The sequence below is a fragment of the Rhinoderma darwinii genome (assembly GCF_050947455.1).
Source record: "Rhinoderma darwinii isolate aRhiDar2 chromosome 5 unlocalized genomic scaffold, aRhiDar2.hap1 SUPER_5_unloc_24, whole genome shotgun sequence".
NCBI lineage: Eukaryota > Metazoa > Chordata > Amphibia > Anura > Rhinodermatidae > Rhinoderma > Rhinoderma darwinii.
The window spans coordinates 299,241-312,653 of NW_027461781.1; the positions used below are offsets into that span (position 1 = coordinate 299,241).

Here is a 13,413-nt window from a genome sequence, read left to right on the forward strand (position 1 = left end):
ACTCCACTCCACTATTTGACTGTTGTGCTGCATCAATCAATCAATCAATCAATCAATCAATCAATCAATCAATCAGTGGCTGGCTCAGGTGCAGCTCTTTAACTTACCTAAAAGGGAGGGCGGAGAGAAGACAAGGAAGGTGAATGAGGTGTTCCAATGTGAAATGCCGGAAACACAGAAACACAGACGACACACAACAAGAGGTGGCAATCTATTCATTAATTGCATTTAATCAATGAGCTCATTATCACTCATGCATTGTCCAACAGGTGTTGAAATAATGGGATTAAAAGGGGAGATCCCTTCAGAAAGACAGAAACAATAGCAAAGACAAAAAAAACACTTTTGGAATCTGCTTTTAGTCAACACATAAGGAAAGGGTGCACCGGTCCTGGAAATACTGCAATACCAGGTCAATGCGTGGAGTGGACAGAGCAAGCTCTATTTCCATCTCCCTGTTCTAAAAATCCATTTAATATATGGTCCCCAGATAGGGGACGTATCAGATATTAAACTGATAAGAACAGATACTACACTTGATCTTAGCCAAAAGGCCGAGAAGCGATAACCCGAACGGGCCGCGCGTTGCCCGAGCCTGCCCGATACTGCTGTTCAGCCCTTGCAGCGATTCAGCCTACTTCTAGGCAATTCCATGGGGCCCTGCAGGCTCACACACTCACAGCTACACGGGAGGTGAATAAAGGCCGGAGAGGAAGCCAGACAGGATTTGCTTCTTTTGCTTGCACCACAATGCAGTGCTGAAAGAGGAGGAATCTACATAAAAACGCCTTCCTGGCAACGCCCAAATGCCCTGCTGCCATGCAGATAAACACTGGCAGCGGCAGCAAGTGCATGCCCACAGCCACCCCTTGTTCCTTCACACCTTGTATCAGCTGTAATCCAGTCCAGTCCAGTGCTGCCTGCTGAGCAGCACTGACCAACACTGCCTGGGCCCAGGCTTTTATCTCTGAGGCCCCATTATGATGTCAGAAAGCTGGCTCTGGAATCCTGAGGGCTCCACTATGACACGTGCAAAGTTCCGTCTGAACTTTATATAAGACGGTGAGGCTCAGTCAGTCACTCAGTGTTGCCTGAGAGGGCAACACTGCAACAGCCGGCCGCCAGGCTGTCTTTTTTTTGCACAGCTAGTTGCCTCCAGGAGGCCACAAGAGGGAGACAAGGGACTGCAAAATGGAAAATAGGCATCCACCAACTTTACAGACAACTTCTCCTTGCTCCTACAACCTCCATCCTTGCACAGTTTGTTATTCTTCTAGGTAACATAGTAACAAATCCAAATTGCTGCTCTCTTTGTAGGCAAGCAAGGCTTTGTTGCAACTGCAATTCTTACTTCTTCTTGAAATGTAGGGACGACAGTACATTCCATCACATCCATCTAGTGTACACAGGTAGGTCCATTGTGGCGGGCAGGCGAGCGGGCGGGCTGCTTTATTGGCTGTTTGCTGTTCCCCTACTCCACTCCACTATTTGACTGTTGTGCTGCATCAATCAATCAATCAATCAATCAATCAATCAATCAATCAATCAATCAATCAGTGGCTGGCTCAGGTGCAGCTCTTTAACTTACCTAAAAGGGAGGGCGGAGAGAAGACAAGGAAGGTGAATGAGGTGTTCCAATGTGAAATGCCGGAAACACAGAAACACAGACGACACACAACAAGAGGTGGCAATCTATTCATTAATTGCATTTAATCAATGAGCTCATTATCACTCATGCATTGTCCAACAGGTGTTGAAATAATGGGATTAAAAGGGGAGATCCCTTCAGAAAGACAGAAACAATAGCAAAGACAAAAAACACTTTTGGAATCTGCTTTTAGTCAACACATAAGGAAAGGGTGCACCGGTCCTGGAAATACTGCAATACCAGGTCAATGCGTGGAGTGGACAGAGCAAGCTCTATTTCCATCTCCCTGTTCTAAAAATCCATTTAATATATGGTCCCCAGATAGGGGACGTATCAGATATTAAACTGATAAGAACAGATACTACACTTGATCTTAGCCAAAAGGCCGAGAAGCGATAACCCGAACGGGCCGCGCGTTGCCCGAGCCTGCCCGATACTGCTGTTCAGCCCTTGCAGCGATTCAGCCTACTTCTAGGCAATTCCATGGGGCCCTGCAGGCTCACACACTCACAGCTACACGGGAGGTGAATAAAGGCCGGAGAGGAAGCCAGACAGGATTTGCTTCTTTTGCTTGCACCACAATGCAGTGCTGAAAGAGGAGGAATCTACATAAAAACGCCTTCCTGGCAACGCCCAAATGCCCTGCTGCCATGCAGATAAACACTGGCAGCGGCAGCAAGTGCATGCCCACAGCCACCCCTTGTTCCTTCACACCTTGTATCAGCTGTAATCCAGTCCAGTCCAGTGCTGCCTGCTGAGCAGCACTGACCAACACTGCCTGGGCCCAGGCTTTTATCTCTGAGGCCCCATTATGATGTCAGAAAGCTGGCTCTGGAATCCTGAGGGCTCCACTATGACACGTGCAAAGTTCCGTCTGAACTTTATATAAGACGGTGAGGCTCAGTCAGTCACTCAGTGTTGCCTGAGAGGGCAACACTGCAACAGCCGGCCGCCAGGCTGTCTTTTTTTTGCACAGCTAGTTGCCTCCAGGAGGCCACAAGAGGGAGACAAGGGACTGCAAAATGGAAAATAGGCATCCACCAACTTTACAGACAACTTCTCCTTGCTCCTACAACCTCCATCCTTGCACAGTTTGTTATTCTTCTAGGTAACATAGTAACAAATCCAAATTGCTGCTCTCTTTGTAGGCAAGCAAGGCTTTGTTGCAACTGCAATTCTTACTTCTTCTTGAAATGTAGGGACGACAGTACATTCCATCACATCCATCTAGTGTACACAGGTAGGTCCATTGTGGCGGGCAGGCGAGCGGGCGGGCTGCTTTATTGGCTGTTTGCTGTTCCCCTACTCCACTCCACTATTTGACTGTTGTGCTGCATCAATCAATCAATCAATCAATCAATCAATCAATCAATCAGTGGCTGGCTCAGGTGCAGCTCTTTAACTTACCTAAAAGGGAGGGCGGAGAGAAGACAAGGAAGGTGAATGAGGTGTTCCAATGTGAAATGCCGGAAACACAGAAACACAGACGACACACAACAAGAGGTGGCAATCTATTCATTAATTGCATTTAATCAATGAGCTCATTATCACTCATGCATTGTCCAACAGGTGTTGAAATAATGGGATTAAAAGGGGAGATCCCTTCAGAAAGACAGAAACAATAGCAAAGACAAAAAACACTTTTGGAATCTGCTTTTAGTCAACACATAAGGAAAGGGTGCACCGGTCCTGGAAATACTGCAATACCAGGTCAATGCGTGGAGTGGACAGAGCAAGCTCTATTTCCATCTCCCTGTTCTAAAAATCCATTTAATATATGGTCCCCAGATAGGGGACGTATCAGATATTAAACTGATAAGAACAGATACTACACTTGATCTTAGCCAAAAGGCCGAGAAGCGATAACCCGAACGGGCCGCGCGTTGCCCGAGCCTGCCCGATACTGCTGTTCAGCCCTTGCAGCGATTCAGCCTACTTCTAGGCAATTCCATGGGGCCCTGCAGGCTCACACACTCACAGCTACACGGGAGGTGAATAAAGGCCGGAGAGGAAGCCAGACAGGATTTGCTTCTTTTGCTTGCACCACAATGCAGTGCTGAAAGAGGAGGAATCTACATAAAAACGCCTTCCTGGCAACGCCCAAATGCCCTGCTGCCATGCAGATAAACACTGGCAGCGGCAGCAAGTGCATGCCCACAGCCACCCCTTGTTCCTTCACACCTTGTATCAGCTGTAATCCAGTCCAGTCCAGTGCTGCCTGCTGAGCAGCACTGACCAACACTGCCTGGGCCCAGGCTTTTATCTCTGAGGCCCCATTATGATGTCAGAAAGCTGGCTCTGGAATCCTGAGGGCTCCACTATGACACGTGCAAAGTTCCGTCTGAACTTTATATAAGACGGTGAGGCTCAGTCAGTCACTCAGTGTTGCCTGAGAGGGCAACACTGCAACAGCCGGCTGCCAGGCTGTCTTTTTTTTGCACAGCTAGTTGCCTCCAGGAGGCCACAAGAGGGAGACAAGGGACTGCAAAATGGAAAATAGGCATCCACCAACTTTACAGACAACTTCTCCTTGCTCCTACAACCTCCATCCTTGCACAGTTTGTTATTCTTCTAGGTAACATAGTAACAAATCCAAATTGCTGCTCTCTTTGTAGGCAAGCAAGGCTTTGTTGCAACTGCAATTCTTACTTCTTCTTGAAATGTAGGGACGACAGTACATTCCATCACATCCATCTAGTGTACACAGGTAGGTCCATTGTGGCGGGCAGGCGAGCGGGCGGGCTGCTTTATTGGCTGTTTGCTGTTCCCCTACTCCACTCCACTATTTGACTGTTGTGCTGCATCAATCAATCAATCAATCAATTAATCAATCAATCAATCAATCAATCAATCAATCAATCAGTGGCTGGCTCAGGTGCAGCTCTTTAACTTACCTAAAAGGGAGGGCGGAGAGAAGACAAGGAAGGTGAATGAGGTGTTCCAATGTGAAATGCCGGAAACACAGAAACACAGACGACACACAACAAGAGGTGGCAATCTATTCATTAATTGCATTTAATCAATGAGCTCATTATCACTCATGCATTGTCCAACAGGTGTTGAAATAATGGGATTAAAAGGGGAGATCCCTTCAGAAAGACAGAAACAATAGCAAAGACAAAAAACACTTTTGGAATCTGCTTTTAGTCAACACATAAGGAAAGGGTGCACCGGTCCTGGAAATACTGCAATACCAGGTCAATGCGTGGAGTGGACAGAGCAAGCTCTATTTCCATCTCCCTGTTCTAAAAATCCATTGAATATATGGTCCCCAGATAGGGGACGTATCAGATATTAAACTGATAAGAACAGATACTACACTTGATCTTAGCCAAAAGGCCGAGAAGCGATAACCCGAACGGGCCGCGCGTTGCCCGAGCCTGCCCGATACTGCTGTTCAGCCCTTGCAGCGATTCAGCCTACTTCTAGGCAATTCCATGGGGCCCTGCAGGCTCACACACTCACAGCTACACGGGAGGTGAATAAAGGCCGGAGAGGAAGCCAGACAGGATTTGCTTCTTTTGCTTGCACCACAATGCAGTGCTGAAAGAGGAGGAATCTACATAAAAACGCCTTCCTGGCAACGCCCAAATGCCCTGCTGCCATGCAGATAAACACTGGCAGCGGCAGCAAGTGCATGCCCACAGCCACCCCTTGTTCCTTCACACCTTGTATCAGCTGTAATCCAGTCCAGTCCAGTGCTGCCTGCTGAGCAGCACTGACCAACACTGCCTGGGCCCAGGCTTTTATCTCTGAGGCCCCATTATGATGTCAGAAAGCTGGCTCTGGAATCCTGAGGGCTCCACTATGACACGTGCAAAGTTCCGTCTGAACTTTATATAAGACGGTGAGGCTCAGTCAGTCACTCAGTGTTGCCTGAGAGGGCAACACTGCAACAGCCGGCCGCCAGGCTGTCTTTTTTTTGCACAGCTAGTTGCCTCCAGGAGGCCACAAGAGGGAGACAAGGGACTGCAAAATGGAAAATAGGCATCCACCAACTTTACAGACAACTTCTCCTTGCTCCTACAACCTCCATCCTTGCACAGTTTGTTATTCTTCTAGGTAACATAGTAACAAATCCAAATTGCTGCTCTCTTTGTAGGCAAGCAAGGCTTTGTTGCAACTGCAATTCTTACTTCTTCTTGAAATGTAGGGACGACAGTACATTCCATCACATCCATCTAGTGTACACAGGTAGGTCCATTGTGGCGGGCAGGCGAGCGGGCGGGCTGCTTTATTGGCTGTTTGCTGTTCCCCTACTCCACTCCACTATTTGACTGTTGTGCTGCATCAATCAATCAATCAATCAATCAATCAATCAATCAATCAATCAATCAGTGGCTGGCTCAGGTGCAGCTCTTTAACTTACCTAAAAGGGAGGGCGGAGAGAAGACAAGGAAGGTGAATGAGGTGTTCCAATGTGAAATGCCGGAAACACAGAAACACAGACGACACACAACAAGAGGTGGCAATCTATTCATTAATTGCATTTAATCAATGAGCTCATTATCACTCATGCATTGTCCAACAGGTGTTGAAATAATGGGATTAAAAGGGGAGATCCCTTCAGAAAGACAGAAACAATAGCAAAGACAAAAAACACTTTTGGAATCTGCTTTTAGTCAACACATAAGGAAAGGGTGCACCGGTCCTGGAAATACTGCAATACCAGGTCAATGCGTGGAGTGGACAGAGCAAGCTCTATTTCCATCTCCCTGTTCTAAAAATCCATTTAATATATGGTCCCCAGATAGGGGACGTATCAGATATTAAACTGATAAGAACAGATACTACACTTGATCTTAGCCAAAAGGCCGAGAAGCGATAACCCGAACGGGCCGCGCGTTGCCCGAGCCTGCCCGATACTGCTGTTCAGCCCTTGCAGCGATTCAGCCTACTTCTAGGCAATTCCATGGGGCCCTGCAGGCTCACACACTCACAGCTACACGGGAGGTGAATAAAGGCCGGAGAGGAAGCCAGACAGGATTTGCTTCTTTTGCTTGCACCACAATGCAGTGCTGAAAGAGGAGGAATCTACATAAAAACGCCTTCCTGGCAACGCCCAAATGCCCTGCTGCCATGCAGATAAACACTGGCAGCGGCAGCAAGTGCATGCCCACAGCCACCCCTTGTTCCTTCACACCTTGTATCAGCTGTAATCCAGTCCAGTCCAGTGCTGCCTGCTGAGCAGCACTGACCAACACTGCCTGGGCCCAGGCTTTTATCTCTGAGGCCCCATTATGATGTCAGAAAGCTGGCTCTGGAATCCTGAGGGCTCCACTATGACACGTGCAAAGTTCCGTCTGAACTTTATATAAGACGGTGAGGCTCAGTCAGTCACTCAGTGTTGCCTGAGAGGGCAACACTGCAACAGCCGGCCGCCAGGCTGTCTTTTTTTTGCACAGCTAGTTGCCTCCAGGAGGCCACAAGAGGGAGACAAGGGACTGCAAAATGGAAAATAGGCATCCACCAACTTTACAGACAACTTCTCCTTGCTCCTACAACCTCCATCCTTGCACAGTTTGTTATTCTTCTAGGTAACATAGTAACAAATCCAAATTGCTGCTCTCTTTGTAGGCAAGCAAGGCTTTGTTGCAACTGCAATTCTTACTTCTTCTTGAAATGTAGGGACGACAGTACATTCCATCACATCCATCTAGTGTACACAGGTAGGTCCATTGTGGCGGGCAGGCGAGCGGGCGGGCTGCTTTATTGGCTGTTTGCTGTTCCCCTACTCCACTCCACTATTTGACTGTTGTGCTGCATCAATCAATCAATCAATCAATCAATCAATCAATCAATCAATCAATCAGTGGCTGGCTCAGGTGCAGCTCTTTAACTTACCTAAAAGGGAGGGCGGAGAGAAGACAAGGAAGGTGAATGAGGTGTTCCAATGTGAAATGCCGGAAACACAGAAACACAGACGACACACAACAAGAGGTGGCAATCTATTCATTAATTGCATTTAATCAATGAGCTCATTATCACTCATGCATTGTCCAACAGGTGTTGAAATAATGGGATTAAAAGGGGAGATCCCTTCAGAAAGACAGAAACAATAGCAAAGACAAAAAACACTTTTGGAATCTGCTTTTAGTCAACACATAAGGAAAGGGTGCACCGGTCCTGGAAATACTGCAATACCAGGTCAATGCGTGGAGTGGACAGAGCAAGCTCTATTTCCATCTCCCTGTTCTAAAAATCCATTTAATATATGGTCCCCAGATAGGGGACGTATCAGATATTAAACTGATAAGAACAGATACTACACTTGATCTTAGCCAAAAGGCCGAGAAGCGATAACCCGAACGGGCCGCGCGTTGCCCGAGCCTGCCCGATACTGCTGTTCAGCCCTTGCAGCGATTCAGCCTACTTCTAGGCAATTCCATGGGGCCCTGCAGGCTCACACACTCACAGCTACACGGGAGGTGAATAAAGGCCGGAGAGGAAGCCAGACAGGATTTGCTTCTTTTGCTTGCACCACAATGCAGTGCTGAAAGAGGAGGAATCTACATAAAAACGCCTTCCTGGCAACGCCCAAATGCCCTGCTGCCATGCAGATAAACACTGGCAGCGGCAGCAAGTGCATGCCCACAGCCACCCCTTGTTCCTTCACACCTTGTATCAGCTGTAATCCAGTCCAGTCCAGTGCTGCCTGCTGAGCAGCACTGACCAACACTGCCTGGGCCCAGGCTTTTATCTCTGAGGCCCCATTATGATGTCAGAAAGCTGGCTCTGGAATCCTGAGGGCTCCACTATGACACGTGCAAAGTTCCGTCTGAACTTTATATAAGACGGTGAGGCTCAGTCAGTCACTCAGTGTTGCCTGAGAGGGCAACACTGCAACAGCCGGCCGCCAGGCTGTCTTTTTTTTGCACAGCTAGTTGCCTCCAGGAGGCCACAAGAGGGAGACAAGGGACTGCAAAATGGAAAATAGGCATCCACCAACTTTACAGACAACTTCTCCTTGCTCCTACAACCTCCATCCTTGCACAGTTTGTTATTCTTCTAGGTAACATAGTAACAAATCCAAATTGCTGCTCTCTTTGTAGGCAAGCAAGGCTTTGTTGCAACTGCAATTCTTACTTCTTCTTGAAATGTAGGGACGACAGTACATTCCATCACATCCATCTAGTGTACACAGGTAGGTCCATTGTGGCGGGCAGGCGAGCGGGCGGGCTGCTTTATTGGCTGTTTGCTGTTCCCCTACTCCACTCCACTATTTGACTGTTGTGCTGCATCAATCAATCAATCAATCAATCAATCAATCAATCAATCAATCAATCAATCAGTGGCTGGCTCAGGTGCAGCTCTTTAACTTACCTAAAAGGGAGGGCGGAGAGAAGACAAGGAAGGTGAATGAGGTGTTCCAATGTGAAATGCCGGAAACACAGAAACACAGACGACACACAACAAGAGGTGGCAATCTATTCATTAATTGCATTTAATCAATGAGCTCATTATCACTCATGCATTGTCCAACAGGTGTTGAAATAATGGGATTAAAAGGGGAGATCCCTTCAGAAAGACAGAAACAATAGCAAAGACAAAAAACACTTTTGGAATCTGCTTTTAGTCAACACATAAGGAAAGGGTGCACCGGTCCTGGAAATACTGCAATACCAGGTCAATGCGTGGAGTGGACAGAGCAAGCTCTATTTCCATCTCCCTGTTCTAAAAATCCATTTAATATATGGTCCCCAGATAGGGGACGTATCAGATATTAAACTGATAAGAACAGATACTACACTTGATCTTAGCCAAAAGGCCGAGAAGCGATAACCCGAACGGGCCGCGCGTTGCCCGAGCCTGCCCGATACTGCTGTTCAGCCCTTGCAGCGATTCAGCCTACTTCTAGGCAATTCCATGGGGCCCTGCAGGCTCACACACTCACAGCTACACGGGAGGTGAATAAAGGCCGGAGAGGAAGCCAGACAGGATTTGCTTCTTTTGCTTGCACCACAATGCAGTGCTGAAAGAGGAGGAATCTACATAAAAACGCCTTCCTGGCAACGCCCAAATGCCCTGCTGCCATGCAGATAAACACTGGCAGCGGCAGCAAGTGCATGCCCACAGCCACCCCTTGTTCCTTCACACCTTGTATCAGCTGTAATCCAGTCCAGTCCAGTGCTGCCTGCTGAGCAGCACTGACCAACACTGCCTGGGCCCAGGCTTTTATCTCTGAGGCCCCATTATGATGTCAGAAAGCTGGCTCTGGAATCCTGAGGGCTCCACTATGACACGTGCAAAGTTCCGTCTGAACTTTATATAAGACGGTGAGGCTCAGTCAGTCACTCAGTGTTGCCTGAGAGGGCAACACTGCAACAGCCGGCCGCCAGGCTGTCTTTTTTTTGCACAGCTAGTTGCCTCCAGAAGGCCACAAGAGGGAGACAAGGGACTGCAAAATGGAAAATAGGCATCCACCAACTTTACAGACAACTTCTCCTTGCTCCTACAACCTCCATCCTTGCACAGTTTGTTATTCTTCTAGGTAACATAGTAACAAATCCAAATTGCTGCTCTCTTTGTAGGCAAGCAAGGCTTTGTTGCAACTGCAATTCTTACTTCTTCTTGAAATGTAGGGACGACAGTACATTCCATCACATCCATCTAGTGTACACAGGTAGGTCCATTGTGGCGGTCAGGCGAGCGGGCGGGCTGCTTTATTGGCTGTTTGCTGTTCCCCTACTCCACTCCACTATTTGACTGTTGTGCTGCATCAATCAATCAATCAATCAATCAATCAATCAATCAATCAATCAGTGGCTGGCTGGCTCAGGTGCAGCTCTTTAACTTACCTAAAAGGGAGGGCGGAGAGAAGACAAGGAAGGTGAATGAGGTGTTCCAATGTGAAATGCCGGAAACACAGAAACACAGACGACACACAACAAGAGGTGGCAATCTATTCATTAATTGCATTTAATCAATGAGCTCATTATCACTCATGCATTGTCCAACAGGTGTTGAAATAATGGGATTAAAAGGGGAGATCCCTTCAGAAAGACAGAAACAATAGCAAAGACAAAAAACACTTTTGGAATCTGCTTTTAGTCAACACATAAGGAAAGGGTGCACCGGTCCTGGAAATACTGCAATACCAGGTCAATGCGTGGAGTGGACAGAGCAAGCTCTATTTCCATCTCCCTGTTCTAAAAATCCATTTAATATATGGTCCCCAGATAGGGGACGTATCAGATATTAAACTGATAAGAACAGATACTACACTTGATCTTAGCCAAAAGGCCGAGAAGCGATAACCCGAACGGGCCGCGCGTTGCCCGAGCCTGCCCGATACTGCTGTTCAGCCCTTGCAGCGATTCAGCCTACTTCTAGGCAATTCCATGGGGCCCTGCAGGCTCACACACTCACAGCTACACGGGAGGTGAATAAAGGCCGGAGAGGAAGCCAGACAGGATTTGCTTCTTTTGCTTGCACCACAATGCAGTGCTGAAAGAGGAGGAATCTACATAAAAACGCCTTCCTGGCAACGCCCAAATGCCCTGCTGCCATGCAGATAAACACTGGCAGCGGCAGCAAGTGCATGCCCACAGCCACCCCTTGTTCCTTCACACCTTGTATCAGCTGTAATCCAGTCCAGTCCAGTGCTGCCTGCTGAGCAGCACTGACCAACACTGCCTGGGCCCAGGCTTTTATCTCTGAGGCCCCATTATGATGTCAGAAAGCTGGCTCTGGAATCCTGAGGGCTCCACTATGACACGTGCAAAGTTCCGTCTGAACTTTATATAAGACGGTGAGGCTCAGTCAGTCACTCAGTGTTGCCTGAGAGGGCAACACTGCAACAGCCGGCCGCCAGGCTGTCTTTTTTTTGCACAGCTAGTTGCCTCCAGAAGGCCACAAGAGGGAGACAAGGGACTGCAAAATGGAAAATAGGCATCCACCAACTTTACAGACAACTTCTCCTTGCTCCTACAACCTCCATCCTTGCACAGTTTGTTATTCTTCTAGGTAACATAGTAACAAATCCAAATTGCTGCTCTCTTTGTAGGCAAGCAAGGCTTTGTTGCAACTGCAATTCTTACTTCTTCTTGAAATGTAGGGACGACAGTACATTCCATCACATCCATCTAGTGTACACAGGTAGGTCCATTGTGGCGGTCAGGCGAGCGGGCGGGCTGCTTTATTGGCTGTTTGCTGTTCCCCTACTCCACTCCACTATTTGACTGTTGTGCTGCATCAATCAATCAATCAATCAATCAATCAATCAATCAATCAATCAGTGGCTGGCTGGCTCAGGTGCAGCTCTTTAACTTACCTAAAAGGGAGGGCGGAGAGAAGACAAGGAAGGTGAATGAGGTGTTCCAATGTGAAATGCCGGAAACACAGAAACACAGACGACACACAACAAGAGGTGGCAATCTATTCATTAATTGCATTTAATCAATGAGCTCATTATCACTCATGCATTGTCCAACAGGTGTTGAAATAATGGGATTAAAAGGGGAGATCCCTTCAGAAAGACAGAAACAATAGCAAAGACAAAAAACACTTTTGGAATCTGCTTTTAGTCAACACATAAGGAAAGGGTGCACCGGTCCTGGAAATACTGCAATACCAGGTCAATGCGTGGAGTGGACAGAGCAAGCTCTATTTCCATCTCCCTGTTCTAAAAATCCATTTAATATATGGTCCCCAGATAGGGGACGTATCAGATATTAAACTGATAAGAACAGATACTACACTTGATCTTAGCCAAAAGGCCGAGAAGCGATAACCCGAACGGGCCGCGCGTTGCCCGAGCCTGCCCGATACTGCTGTTCAGCCCTTGCAGCGATTCAGCCTACTTCTAGGCAATTCCATGGGGCCCTGCAGGCTCACACACTCACAGCTACACGGGAGGTGAATAAAGGCCGGAGAGGAAGCCAGACAGGATTTGCTTCTTTTGCTTGCACCACAATGCAGTGCTGAAAGAGGAGGAATCTACATAAAAACGCCTTCCTGGCAACGCCCAAATGCCCTGCTGCCATGCAGATAAACACTGGCAGCGGCAGCAAGTGCATGCCCACAGCCACCCCTTGTTCCTTCACACCTTGTATCAGCTGTAATCCAGTCCAGTCCAGTGCTGCCTGCTGAGCAGCACTGACCAACACTGCCTGGGCCCAGGCTTTTATCTCTGAGGCCCCATTATGATGTCAGAAAGCTGGCTCTGGAATCCTGAGGGCTCCACTATGACACGTGCAAAGTTCCGTCTGAACTTTATATAAGACGGTGAGGCTCAGTCAGTCACTCAGTGTTGCCTGAGAGGGCAACACTGCAACAGCCGGCCGCCAGGCTGTCTTTTTTTTGCACAGCTAGTTGCCTCCAGGAGGCCACAAGAGGGAGACAAGGGACTGCAAAATGGAAAATAGGCATCCACCAACTTTACAGACAACTTCTCCTTGCTCCTACAACCTCCATCCTTGCACAGTTTGTTATTCTTCTAGGTAACATAGTAACAAATCCAAATTGCTGCTCTCTTTGTAGGCAAGCAAGGCTTTGTTGCAACTGCAATTCTTACTTCTTCTTGAAATGTAGGGACGACAGTACATTCCATCACATCCATCTAGTGTACACAGGTAGGTCCATTGTGGCGGGCAGGCGAGCGGGCGGGCTGCTTTATTGGCTGTTTGCTGTTCCCCTACTCCACTCCACTATTTGACTGTTGTGCTGCATCAATCAATCAATCAATCAATCAATCAATCAATCAATCAATCAATCAATCAGTGGCTGGCTCAGGTGCAGCTCTTTAACTTACCTAAAAGGGAGGG

The 13,413-nt window shown here is 47.8% G+C and overlaps 9 non-coding genes across 9 annotated transcripts; all 9 read right to left on the bottom strand.

Annotated features, from left to right (window-relative positions):
• Positions 1-375: 375 nt before the first annotated feature.
• LOC142687719 (U2 spliceosomal RNA) lies at positions 376-566 on the bottom strand. Its single transcript, XR_012856918.1, has one exon. It is a non-coding gene; the product is annotated as a U2 spliceosomal RNA (small nuclear RNA).
• A 1,288-nt stretch (positions 567-1,854) lies between these two features.
• Positions 1,855-2,045, bottom strand: LOC142687722 (U2 spliceosomal RNA). Its single transcript, XR_012856920.1, has one exon. It is a non-coding gene; the product is annotated as a U2 spliceosomal RNA (small nuclear RNA).
• Positions 2,046-3,321: 1,276 nt separating this feature from the next.
• Positions 3,322-3,512, bottom strand: LOC142687723 (U2 spliceosomal RNA). The gene has a single exon (XR_012856921.1). It is a non-coding gene; the product is annotated as a U2 spliceosomal RNA (small nuclear RNA).
• Positions 3,513-4,808: 1,296 nt separating this feature from the next.
• Positions 4,809-4,999, bottom strand: LOC142688027 (U2 spliceosomal RNA). The gene has a single exon (XR_012857197.1). It is a non-coding gene; the product is annotated as a U2 spliceosomal RNA (small nuclear RNA).
• Positions 5,000-6,283: 1,284 nt separating this feature from the next.
• LOC142687724 (U2 spliceosomal RNA) lies at positions 6,284-6,474 on the bottom strand. The gene has a single exon (XR_012856922.1). It is a non-coding gene; the product is annotated as a U2 spliceosomal RNA (small nuclear RNA).
• A 1,284-nt stretch (positions 6,475-7,758) lies between these two features.
• On the bottom strand, positions 7,759-7,949 carry LOC142687725 (U2 spliceosomal RNA). The gene has a single exon (XR_012856923.1). It is a non-coding gene; the product is annotated as a U2 spliceosomal RNA (small nuclear RNA).
• Positions 7,950-9,237: 1,288 nt separating this feature from the next.
• Positions 9,238-9,428, bottom strand: LOC142687726 (U2 spliceosomal RNA). The gene has a single exon (XR_012856924.1). It is a non-coding gene; the product is annotated as a U2 spliceosomal RNA (small nuclear RNA).
• Positions 9,429-10,712: 1,284 nt separating this feature from the next.
• LOC142687727 (U2 spliceosomal RNA) lies at positions 10,713-10,903 on the bottom strand. Its single transcript, XR_012856925.1, has one exon. It is a non-coding gene; the product is annotated as a U2 spliceosomal RNA (small nuclear RNA).
• Positions 10,904-12,187: 1,284 nt separating this feature from the next.
• Positions 12,188-12,378, bottom strand: LOC142687728 (U2 spliceosomal RNA). Its single transcript, XR_012856926.1, has one exon. It is a non-coding gene; the product is annotated as a U2 spliceosomal RNA (small nuclear RNA).
• Positions 12,379-13,413: the final 1,035 nt, after the last annotated feature.